Below are 13,326 nucleotides of genomic sequence, written 5' to 3' on the forward strand. Positions count from 1 at the left end.
GTACTCATAAGGTACGAAATAGGAACAGAAATCCTTACCAACTTTAAACAGACCACGGCTACTCACATATCTGATCATATTCATGAGTGGCGACGTCGTCATCGAATGGTAAAGACGTATGTCCTTGATCAGCTTTTAGCTAAGTGGTTTATTAAGTCCTTATTACTGTGGAGTACTAAAAAGGTATGTTTTTTATGATCATTTCAATAGCTTTTCAGTGGGACTTGTGAATCTTTTTACATCATGAATGTGGAAAACAATAAAGAATTATGACAAAAACATGTGGAATTAGTATGCAAGACTTAACCGCTGATAGTTGTCATTCTCCTGCGCAGGAAAGGGTAAAAATGAGGAGTTGCTGTTCCAAAGAAAAAGACAAGAACAGGGTAACTGTTGTCCCTTTGATGAAGGACCGAGTGCAAACGAGGCTAAGCAGGTTGAAGCAAACCGGTCCGGAAAAGGAGGAGAAGGCACCAGCTCGGCGGAGGAGAAAAAAAATGATTAAGGATTAACAGTTTGGTGAATCCCTCAGGATCTTTGATCCTGAGGGATCGCTGCTTTATTTATCTTATTGCTTAGACATCTCCGTCGTCACCCTTATATAAAGGGACGACACTGTTAGCTTTGGGGGATTATGCTTTTATGTAACTTTCTGTTAAAGATTGAACTTTGATCGTCGAGTCTCGTTGACTTGGCTCATTGTACTTTCTGTTTTATGCATTGATATAAGCTTGGTGATTATATTATCTTTGCGTCTAGATTAACTTAAAGCGGTGTACCTGTTGTGGGGAAAAATTCCTATTTAGGACGATCCTATCCACCTAAGGTGTGATAGCGCCTTAGCAACAAACGAATGAAGCTATCATGATTTCTTCCTTTATGAAATATGAAAGAGAGGAGATCGGCAGACTTACCGTTATCTTCCGGTGGTCCCTCGAACTAGACCCTCTTCTCTTTGTGTGTTCACAGCTACTTGCCTCCTCGCTTGATCAAGAGAACAGCTACTTGAATCCCGCGAGATCACAAGAGAACAGCTACCTGTGACAAGAGAACGGCTACTTGCAACAAGAGAAGAACATAATACAAAGGAAAATATACATATTCATAAATGATTCAGGATTAGAAGTAAATCAAATATACTAATGCAATTACACAACATACACCAGCATATAGGAAAGACTCAAGATAGATTTATTGAAAGTAACAGTGTTCAGGAAGAGATACAACCCATAGGGCTCCAACCCAGCATCTCCTTCCCAGCAGAATGGACTTCCTTCTTCAGCTCCTTTCAAAGCATAACACACCCAATGTTTCTAGCCACAAACCAACAACAATTCTTTGCAAATACTAAATTCCAGCCTCCCTAGACCTCATGAGAGAGATCTATATATAGGAGTTTTGGAGAAAGGATGAGTCAGCTTGAGGCTGGCATGAAGCTGACTAGTGTCCTCTCTCACTTAAGTTCTTGAGTCCACTTGGAGGTTCTTGCTTCCACTTGGAGATTTGGAACCTCTTACTCATCACCAGTCGAATTCTCTGATCCAAGTGTCATTTTGGAAGCTTCCTGGGCATTGACACCATGAGGAATGACTCTGCCACATGTCCAAACTCGCCCAGCACAGGTAGCCTTCTTTGCAGTTGACATTCAACGCAGGTAGACAGTGGAGCACTTGACATTCAGCGCAGATGCTCAGTGGAGCAGTTGACATGATCCAGAATTGCCTTGTTTTTGAGTGTTTTCAGGTGGAGAACTTTTGTTCAGTGCTGTGGTTTGCTGGCCTTGTTCTTTTAGGGGTAAGAACAACATGTTTAGGGACTTTGGATCCCTTGATTATTGACATTTCATGCTTAGTGATGCAAGGCACAAAAATGTCTATAACAGTTGCCCCCTAAAGTATGAGGCCGTTTATTGGGTGAAATGATTTATCCAGGAGGGTCCGAAGTTCATCCATCTGCTGGGAGGAGACCTGTAATAAAATACAATACAATACATTATGATTCATTCTTCTTTCATGATCTAGTTGAGGTGGGCATTCCCATGCTCAGCTTTATAAATTCGTTTTTGTACATAGAACAGACGATCGTCTGATGGTAGACTGATAATTTTGGTGAAAATTATCATCCTTTGAGTAGGATGATCATCTGCTGTAATGATGTACATGTCAAATGTATTTATGTTTCCTGAATATATATCGCAGCCCGGATGGATGAAACTAGATCCGGGGTCTTCAAACTCGTTCGATCTTCACTCTAAGTACAAGTCGATCCATGTGAGAATTGCGCTGAAGTCGAACATGGAAAGACATCGCTCGATTACCGGTCAATGATGTAAACCGTTAACAAGCGCGAGAGGAATCACCGATAATGATAATGACCCGCAAGGTACTGCAGTACAATTCACGTGGCGTGAATAAAGGACTTGGCGTCGAACACCACGCAAAATCTTCTGGTCGAAGGTCATTGATGTATACCTGTCGCCGGAAGTGAGAAACTTGCCATTGAGGCATGCAAGCTTCAAAGTACTGAAGGGGTTGTTCCTAGATCAACTCCTTGGATAATGAGCTGATGTCGACAAGGAGCGATCCGTCAAAGGAGGGCCTTAATGAATCCCACATCAGTGACACGGAACGGAGCTAATGATTTTAATGGAGGTGAAAACAATCTGTGACATATGATTCAGGGTGGCGGTCATGAATGGATGAAGGATAATGTATGGCAATGGATGGGACCCAGTTGACTCTTTCTGAACGACTTCTCTTGAACATATGGCGACACTGATGCGATGGATCGGTAGCATTACCCCAAATATGGATGGTATGGCAAGACCATGGTGATGTGACTGGCGAATGAAACAACCCAACCCGAATTGTGGTACGGAGGAAAAGTGTCATGTTCAAGAGCGACCTGCTACCATCAAAGTTTTCTTGATCTTTCCCAATTTTTCCCCAGTCATTGCTGACCAGTACCTCTTTATTTTTGTCAAGCTTGAGGAGGATAACATATGCTTGTTCTATAACCTACCCTTCGGGCAAGCCCATCGCTATGTTTTAACGAGCTTAGCGATAGGGAAACTCGTTCTCATCTAAAGACAAGTTTGTCGCTATTTAATCATTTTAACGAGTCTAACGACAAGGAAAACTGGTCCTTTTCATTTTTAGAGAGTCTGAAAAGGTATATAAAGTTAACTCCAAAATTCCTTTTTCGTCATCTAATCCCTTAAGTCCGAAAAAGTATAAAACAATACAGAAGGGATGAGTTTTCGATAACTTTAACGAGCCGAATAAAACAAGCGCTCGACCTTTTTGTGCAATAATCCCTCAGGTCCAAAAAGATTAAAATCTAGAGGAGGGACAGCTCTTCCGGTCCCTTTAACGAGCTGGAAGGCCAAAACTCGGCAATCTTTTCATATTTTATGAGTCAGTTGAAAAGAGCTTAAAGAAGACTCGTCTTTTGAGGAACGAGTGATAAACAGGGATAGCAACTGATTCCAGGTACAGGTTGGAATTTTCCAATCACGGCAGTGTCACAAGGATGGCTAGGTGAAATCACTCTTCGTAGCTGTTCCTCAAAATGGGTAAACAATCATATGGAGGTGAACGATCGGCCAAATGAAAGTGGAGGTGGCAGGTGCAAACACGACCAAGGCTTTTTATGGCTGATAAATTTACGATCACAGCGGTTATTTACTGGGATAGGTTCATTTTTTAGTTAAAAATGAGCTTAAACTCTGGAGGAAACATTGCTCATTGCTTATATTTATTTTTTAACGAGCATAAAGACCGCGTTAAAACTGCTCGGATCTTGCGTTTATTTTTTAACGAGCATGAACTTTATGCTAAAACTGCTCGATTACCCAGTCATAAGATAAGAGTGTCTCATGAAAGATCCCATTTTTTATATAGCTTGCGCCTTACCAAAGCTGTGCTCCCTCTCATCCTTTCTTTATGCAAGTTCGGAAACGACTAACCTAAAAAACAGATAAATAACCGCTCTTTCCTTGCACTCCAAAAGGTTTGCATGCCCCCAGGTATAAAATACAATTTCAAGGTTGCCCCTCCTCCTTCTTACCTTTTCTTTTCTTTGGGTGTTCACAGCTACTTGTCGTCTTGCTAGTCCAATTTTAACGATACTTGTCTTCTCGTTAATTTTAACAGGTCTATACGATACTTTTCTTCTCGTCAGCCCAACTTCCAACAGATTTTCCGCAAGATCGCAAGAGAACAACTACTTGCGACAAGAGAGCAGCTACTTGTGACAAGAGAAGAACACTACTCAAAGACAAAACATTTGTGTTACTGAGGGAAGCTTACCTCTTTCTGGTTACCCAAAGATTGTCTCGTTAAATAAAACACTTCCTTGGCCTACCTTTTTCAGGTTACCTAAAGATTGTTTCGTTAAACAAAACACTTCCTCGGCGATGTCTACCGAAATAGAAAAAGGTGAGTGACGACCCCCGCCCTCTCACATAACTTTGACAAAAGAATCTTATTCCAGAACAACCCCTCTTCCAACCACGGACGGGGTACAGACTAGTCATATTCCCTTGGGTGGAAATCCTAGTCCCTTCTCCTCTTGGGGAGATGTTAGTGTGCCCCACATGGCCACATTGTCGCTTCCAGGACTGACAATTGGCCTACCAGTTTGGCTCTTTTCGACCAATGTCATTCAGAATACCACCACTCCTGAACAGTCGAGTCAACAGTTAGATGAAACAAGAGTTGCCTCCTAGCCTTACACTTCATCTTCCTCCCCTCCTTCCTCTTCGCTTGACGGAACTGGTCGATCAAAAAATCAGGTTCCTAAGGAGAAGAAGGAGAAGAAGAAGAAAGAAAAGAAGAAGAAGGAGCCTAAGGCGACTGGGGGCAAACAAATGTCATCTAACAAAAATCCACACACCGCACTTGTAAGGCCTAAATCACCATGCATCATATGCAGGGGAGACCACTTCCATAGAGATTTTCCTTGTAATCCCATGGATACTAAGAGACTGGTCCCCCCGTTTGCACAATTCAGGGGCATCGACCTCTGATAGCCATGTCGACTGCTCACCGTCAACTAGTGGGAGTGAAGCTCCAGGATAGAATGGGAAAGTTAAATTTCCCTGCAGACTGTCTGAAGGCGATCACTCCATCCACCGTTGTCCCTTCTTAGATGAGGCAAAAAGAGTTCTGGAAGATTGTCCGATTTTACGAGCGAATCTTCCTCCTGGATATCAAAGACTCCTGCCAAGTCCCTGCCTCCCTAGACCTCATGAGAGAGATCTATATATAGGAGTTTTGGAGAAAGGATGAGTCATCTTGAGGCTGGCATGAAGCTGACTAGTGTCCTCTCTCACTTCAGTTCTTAAGTCCACTTGGAGGTTCTTGCTTCCACTTGGAGATTTGGAACCTCTTACTCATCACTAGTCGAATTCTCTGATCCAAGTGTCATTTTGGAAGCTTCCTGGGCATTGACACCTTGAGGAATGACTCTGCCACATGTCCAAACTCACCCAGCGCAGGTAGCCTTCTTTGTAGTTGACATTCAACGCAGGTAGACAGTGGAGCACTTGACATTCAGCGCAGATGCTCAGTGGAGCAGTTGACATGATCCAGAATTGCCTTGTTTTTGAGTGTTTTCAGGTGGAGAACTTTTGTTCAGTGCTGTGGTTTGCTGGCCTTGTTCTTCTAGGGGTAAGAACAACATGTTTAGGGACTTTGGATCCCTTGATTATTGACATTTCATGCTCAGTGATGCAAAGCACAAAAATGTCTATAACAGTACCCTTGAGGTAAGGGCCCGGCCCTAGAGGACACTTGCTTCTGTATCACTACGATTTGATTTCTGCGTTGTTTTCTTATCGTCATTAGTTGGTAATCTGATATGATTTATAAGTTACATCATATGCTAGTTGTCATTCTCCTACGCAGGAAAGGGTAAAAACGAGTAGCCTCTGTTCCAAAGAAAAAGACAAGAACAGGGTAACTGCTATCCCTTTGACGAAGGACCGAGTGCAAACGAGGCTAAGCAGGTTGAAGCAAACCGGTCCGGAAAAGGAGGAGAAGGCACCAGCTCATCGGAGGAGAAAAGAAGTGATTAAGGATTAACAATTTGGCAAATCCCTCAGGATCTTCGATCCTGAGGGATCGCTGCTTTATTTATCTTATTACTTAGACATCTCCGCTGTCACCCTTATATAAAGGGATGGCACTGTTAGCTTTAGGGGTGTGTAGGATTATGCTTTTATGTAACTTTATGTTAAAGGTTGAACTTTGATCATCGAGTCTCGATGAACTTGGCTCATTGTACTTTCTGTTTTATGCATTGATATAAACTTGGTGATTATCTTATCTTTGCGTCTGGATTAACTTAAAGCAGTGTACCCTTGAGGCTAAGGGCCCGGCCCCGGAGGACACTTGCTTCTGTATCACTACGATTTGATTTCTGCGTGGTTTGCTTATCATCATTAGTTGGTAATCTGATATGCTTTATAAGTTACATCATATGCTCTGTTAAGATTCGTTCATTAAGGTTTTTATAACTGTTATATTGACTCTGCATTATATCACCAATACCTTCATAGTTGATTGAATATTATTAGACTTAATTGAACATTGTTATTATTTTGTTATGGAGCTCTTATGCTGTATATTTGTGTTGTGGAATTTATCTGAAAGATGTGTTCTTTATGATTCAGGAGTAATGTTGTTCCATTTTGAAACGCAGTTGTAATTCCTGTTGATGACGATTGGTGCTAAATCAGATTACTTTTCAAGGGTGATGTGTGTGTATGATTTCCAAATGCTGTTCCATAACTTATTAGTCATTAGTGTTGTTCCATTAGCACGTGTTTCTTGATTTGCTTGGAAAATGAAAGATTGATGCTTGATTACAATGAGTGCATTTGAGTTGATAGGATAAAGCTTGATTACTGCTCGCGAGGTTTAGTTATTCGATTGCTGTTCCATTTCAGAATTGCTGTTCCATTTTAAGCATTGCTGTTCCATTCTAGATTTACTGTTCAATTTCTTATTTGCCGTTCCATTTTTACTTGCTATTTCATTTACTCGCATTTGGTGTGAGAGACGATCTGTGGCTGTAGTGAGCCTCGACATTTATTGCCTCGCTCCCAGACCTGTGGTCCATGCTCTAATTTCCTTTCCATCAGTTTCCAAAGGGATGGGCTATTGCTGCTGAACCCTTGACTGATAAAGTTGCCTAGCTTTAAGAGTGTGTGATTTAGTCATTTGAAGTAACTTAGTTATAGACAAGCATCCGTTTACTCTTGTATTTTTGCAGAACGCTGTACTATTAGCATTACTCTGAAAACTAGCCTCAGATTGAGTCACTCTTTGAAATAACCAAACGCTCCCGGATTGACATATTAATGTGAGGTAATAGAGGTGAAAGAGACCCTTTTTATAGCTCTACATTTTGGCGCTGTTGCCGGGGAAAGAGTGTAGCAATTTGTCTTTTTCAGAGTAGTGTACCTGCTAGGGAAGAGTTGGATCTTAAAAACAGAAGGTAAGAACCTGCGTGCGAGCATGTAAAAGCCCTGCTCCACTGTCTGCTTTCCTAACAGATTTGTTGTTGCTTTGTTTGAATAGAATTTAGTAGTTCATTTGAGTGCATGACTAAGCAGAAAAAACCATAAAAGAATATTAAGCTTCCATCCAAACATGAAAAAGCTAAGGGGCTGGTGACCCTTTGCTGAACAATTTTCATAGACGAAATCTATAAGAAAATAGAATCTCAGCCATCAGTAGGTCCCAGGAAAATTATTTCTAAACAACCTACTAGTTCCCTTCAGGCCACAGGATCACCATCTGTAGCCTTTGCTGAGGTGCATAGTCAAACTGAAGAGCAAGACTTTCAAGAAATTGAAAATTCTACTCTAGAACTATTGCAGGAAGGGAATTTCAGCAACTTTTGTGAAGGAGAAGGAGAAACAGGGGAAACCGAGGAACCAAAATCTCCCATTGGAACAGATCAGCCATTAAACAACCCAGATAAGGGGAGCGCTGTGAAAATCATTGTTGAAGGAGTCCAATCTCCTCAGACATCAGGTATTCCCCTTATCCTAGATAAAGGAAGTGCCATTAAAACTATCCCTTCTAAAATCGTTCCCTCTCAACCTAGGAATACCCTCCTAGATATCCCAGAAGGTTATTGGCATATATTCGATCCTATGGCTCAGAACCAGCCAAATACTCAAACCTCTACATTACAATATCCTATAGTGGATTCTGCAGCAAATGTACCCATGAAAGCTATCCCTCTTCAGCATATTCCTACATTTCACGGTCTCACATCAGAAGATCTGGATGCATTTTTATTCAAATTTGATGTGTTGTGCAGGGGATACGATTACACCACCGATCCCCAGAAATTGAAATTATTCCCCTCTACATTAAAGGGTGCTTCTTTAAGATGGTTTATGGGACTTGGTCGTGGGGTCATCAACAATTGGGATCAAATGAAAGAATCCTTCTTAAAAAAATATCAAGATTATTGTAGGTCTAGAAAATTGAAAGAAGAAATATTCCAAATGATAGCCAAACCAAACGAAACGTTAGAAGAATATGTGGAACGTTTTCAGTACAATTTACAAAGATCTCCTTATGCATCACTACCTTTACCTGATAATGTGTTAAACACTGCATTGATAAGGGGCATGAAGGAACAGTGTATTGAAACATTAAACATCATGGGAAAAGGGGATATTTATCAAGAGAATTTTGGTGACATTATTGATTTATGTATCAGGAGTTCGAGAGGCAGCACAAGAGTAAAACCGGTAGAATATGATCGGTTTGCAAGAGACAACAAAATATCAACAGAAGGAGTAACACGTGTGGAGATTGGAAATTTATTAGAAAATTTTAAAACTGATATTCTAGGGACACTAACTACACAACTTGATATTATGCAGGCCAAACAGAAGCAAATGGAGGCAGAACAGAATTTGGCAATTTTCTACCTCCGGTGCAGGAAAAAACATAGTCACAAGGAGTGTCCACTGGATACAGTCCAAACATGTGCCATCTGTACAAAAGATAATCTTACGGAAAGTTGCCCCTTACTTCCTGGATTAAAAGCAGTATATAAGGAAGCAGAGGAAGAACCAGAATCCATGTACTTGATCAACCAGCACCGCCAGTGGCAGCCAAGACAATCTGGTATGTTTCCAGACCCAACCTCTTCTTTTCAGCCTCCACAATATAATGCTCAACAGTATAATATGTGGCAAAATCAGTCCCAACCCCCATTTTCAAACTGGTCACCACCATCGTTTCCTTCTTCAAACCCGTGGCTGAATCAGCCAAGCTAATCTGGTTGGCTGAATTTACCTTATACTCCACCATATTGGCAAAATAGCCCATATCCTCCGCAATGGACTCCCCCTACTTCACAAAGTTCACCCTGGCAGACAAATTGGCGAAGACCGATGCAACAGCCAATAGGAACTATTCCGCTCCCTCAACCTACTCTGCCAGCTTTACAACAAAATCCCTAGTCTAATCTGAGACTGCAACTCCCAGCCCAACCCAACCCCAATGCAAATAACAGACCGATCCAATCTCTTCAAATCATAGAATCACCAGAAATAGGACCCGACCTGCGGGAGTGTAACGATCCTTCAATTACGATCTGGATGTATCATTGAAAATGAGGGAGATAAAACAGTTCATACTGAAGATCAGTTATCAAGAGAACATCAGTTGCAACAAGAGGATGTAAATAAGCAGCAGACTCATAATCAAGCAACCACATCCTCTCCTCCGTTCCCAGAACGATTAGTCATACCTCGACCTTTACAGTATCCTGACTTTGACATTCTGGGAGAATTACAAAACTTGTACATAAACATCCCGTTCCTCCAAGCCATTCAAGATATTCCTATATACATAAAAACTATTAAAGGATTGTGCATAAAGAAACCAAGGAGGAATATAACAACTAATCCAAGAGTCCAAGTAGTCGGTACTTTATCTGATTTATTATCTGGGAAAGAAACACCCATTAAATATGAAGACCCAGGAAATCCAATTGTAACTGTTCAAATTTACGGTCAGACCCTGTCTAATGCCTTAGTTGATCTAGGAGCTGCAATCAATATTTTAACAACCACTACCTGTCAAAAGCTCGGCATTACATCTGTAGAACCCACCTCTACTTTGTTAGAATTGGCTGACCAATCTGTGGTTAGACCAGAAGGTACTCTACATGATGTCATGGTCTCTGTAGATTCCTGGGAATATCCAACCGATTTCCTGATAATTAATCCAAAAACCCGACTTGATGGACACCCGCTAATCCTAGGTAGACCTTGGCTTGCCACTGCCGATGCTTACATTGGTTGCCGGCAAGGAAATATGACCATAACCAAAGGGCCTGATATCAAGAATTTAGTTCTATACCCTCCAGCGTAGCCAAGTGTCACAATAATTAAAACTAACAAGTATCCTGTATCATACCTTACTGATAACATTAGATCTCCATTGACTATACAAGAGGCACTTGATTTTAAAGATCAAACAGAAGATGATGCCATTAACAACTTCATTAGTCAAACTGAATCTGGATCCTGCACACAATGTCACATGATAGAAGCAGCATTTGATAATGAATTAGAACAAGATCCTCTGAAAGACACACATGATCAAACAATACCTGTTACTTCTGTTGCAAATAGTAAAATTGTGGAAATTGAACCGGGAAAAACTTTAAATATCAATGCCAACGTCACATCTGAAGAAGAAACTAAGCTCATCCATCTGTTAAGAAAATATCAAGAAGCATTTGCATGGGATTACCCTGATATGAAAGGAATCGACCCACAATTGTGTACACACCACATTTATATAGAAAAAGATGCTAGACCTGTCCGTCAACCGCAAAGAAGACTTAATCCTCATCTAAAGGATGTGGTAAAAGCGGAACTTCAGAAAATTTTAGATGTCAATTTTATTTATCCTATTTCTGACAGTAAATGGGTCTCTCCACTTGTGGTGGTACCAAAAAAGAATGGGAAATGGAGAATTTGTGTGGATTACAGGGAACTCAATAAAGCAACACAAAAAGACCACTTTCCTCTCCCGTTCATAGGCCAAGTGCTAGATACTTTGGCAGGAAAGAAATTCTTTTCCTTCCTGGATGGCTTCAGTGGATACAATCAGATTCAGATTGCCCTTGAAGACCAGGACAAAATGACTTTCACTTGTCCTTGGGGAACATTTGCCTACCGAGTTCTACCTTTTGGCCTATGTAATGCTCCTGCCACATTCCAAAGGGATATCCTTAGCATTTTTGCAGATTTAATAAATGATGGACTTGAAGTATATATGGATGACTTTACACCATATGGAGATGATTTTTGATCCAGCACTAAATACCCTAGAAAAAGTCCAACAACGCTGGATAGCTACCAGGCTTTGTTTGAGCCACGAAAAATGTTACATGATGATGATTGAAGGACTTATTCTAGAACACTATGTTTCAGCAGTCGGCATTCAGGTAGACCCGGCCAAAATCCAAATACTTTTCCTTATTCCCACTCCTACCACTCAAACAGAGGTATGCAGCTTTCTTGGTTTTTCTGGTTATTATAGACGATTTATAGAACATTATTCACATATTGCTGCATCTTTATATGCACTAACTGGTAACGTTGATTTTCTTTGGACAGAAAAATGTGAATGTGCTTTCAAGAATTTTAAGAAGCTCGTATCCATAGCCTAGTCCTTCGAGGACCAAACTGGGATTTGCCATTTCAGATATTAGCTGATGCCTCAGATATAGCCATTGGCGCAGTCCTTGGGCAGGAAGAGGATAAAAAACCATACGCTATCTATTACATCAGCAAAAATTTATCCCCTGCTGAATTAAATTATACTGTTACTGAAAAAGAATTTCTAGTTGTAATACATGCTGTCAATAAATTTAGACATTATATTATAGGCTATCCTGTTATCTTGTATACGGATCATTCTGCCATAAAATATTTAGCAAATAATCTTGTCACAAATGCCAGAATAACTAGATGGTTGATATTATTGCAGGAATTCGATATCACAATCAAGGACCGGCCCGACAAAGAGAATCCTGTAGCCGATTTTCTCTCAAGAATGCTAAAGCTAATTGATGCAGCAGCAGTTGAAGATCGATTTCCGGACGAACATCTGTTTGTTGTTGCCGTTCGAACACCCTGGTATGCTGATGTTGCCAATTACCTTGCAGTAGGTAAACTACCAAAACACTTAACCCATAATGAACGAAAACAGATTGTTCAGAAGAGTACTCGATTCTCCTGGATTGGAGGCTATTTTTTTCATACAGGGGCAGACATGCATATCAGGAGATGTGTTCGAGAATATGAAATCTTTGACATCCTAAAAGCCTGTCATGATGGACCATGCGGGGGACACTTCGTTGAGCGTATAACTAGACACAAAGTTTTACAGACAGGATATTATTGGCCCACGATTTTCAGAGATGCAAAGAAATTTTTCCAAGCCTGTGACAGCTGCCAGCGAGTAGGACGTCCTGGTCAAGTTGACGAGATGCCTCTGAAACCACAGTTAGTCATCGAACCATTTGAGCGATGGGCTCTTGATTTCGTTGGACCCATCAACCCTTCATCAAATCAGAGAACATATATCTTGGTGGCAACAGAATATGTCACCAAATGGGTTGAAGCAGAAGCATTGCCAAGAGCCACAGAGGACTCTGTCAAACAGTTCATGTTCCATCTATTTATACGTTATGGCCTTCCAAGGGAAATAATTACAGACGGAGGACCACAATTTGCTAGCAATAGATTAGCTGCAACACTTAATAATTATCATGTCCAGCATAAAATCACTACTCCATATCACCCACAGGCGAATGGACAAGTAGAAAGCAGCAATAGGGTAATAGAATCAATCCTAGCGAAAATCATTGCGTCACATAGGCATGATTGGGCTACCCGACTACCTGAAGCACTCTAGGCCTATAGAACAACATGGAGAAGCACCAATGGTTACTCACCTTATCAATTAGTGTTTGGAAAAAAACCCATTTTTCCTATAGAATTTGAAATCCAAACATTACGAACAACATAGGAAGTTGGCTTAGATCTAACCAAGGCACAGATTAATCGACTACAGTAGATCAATGAATTGGACGAAATTAGGCTCTCTGCACTACAAAATACAGCACTGATTCAACATCAGCGAGCTAAATGGCATGACGCGCTCATCAAAAAAAAAATCTTCCACGAGGGAGACTAGGCTCTATTATATGACTCTCGGTTTCAGGACTTCCCTGGGAGACTCCAGACTTGTTGGTTGGGACCATACGAAA

This window comes from Pinus tabuliformis, chromosome Q (genome assembly GCF_031772625.1).
Source record: "Pinus tabuliformis cultivar Carrire ecotype Pingquan chromosome Q, CPIR1, whole genome shotgun sequence".
Lineage (NCBI taxonomy): Eukaryota > Viridiplantae > Streptophyta > Pinopsida > Pinales > Pinaceae > Pinus > Pinus tabuliformis.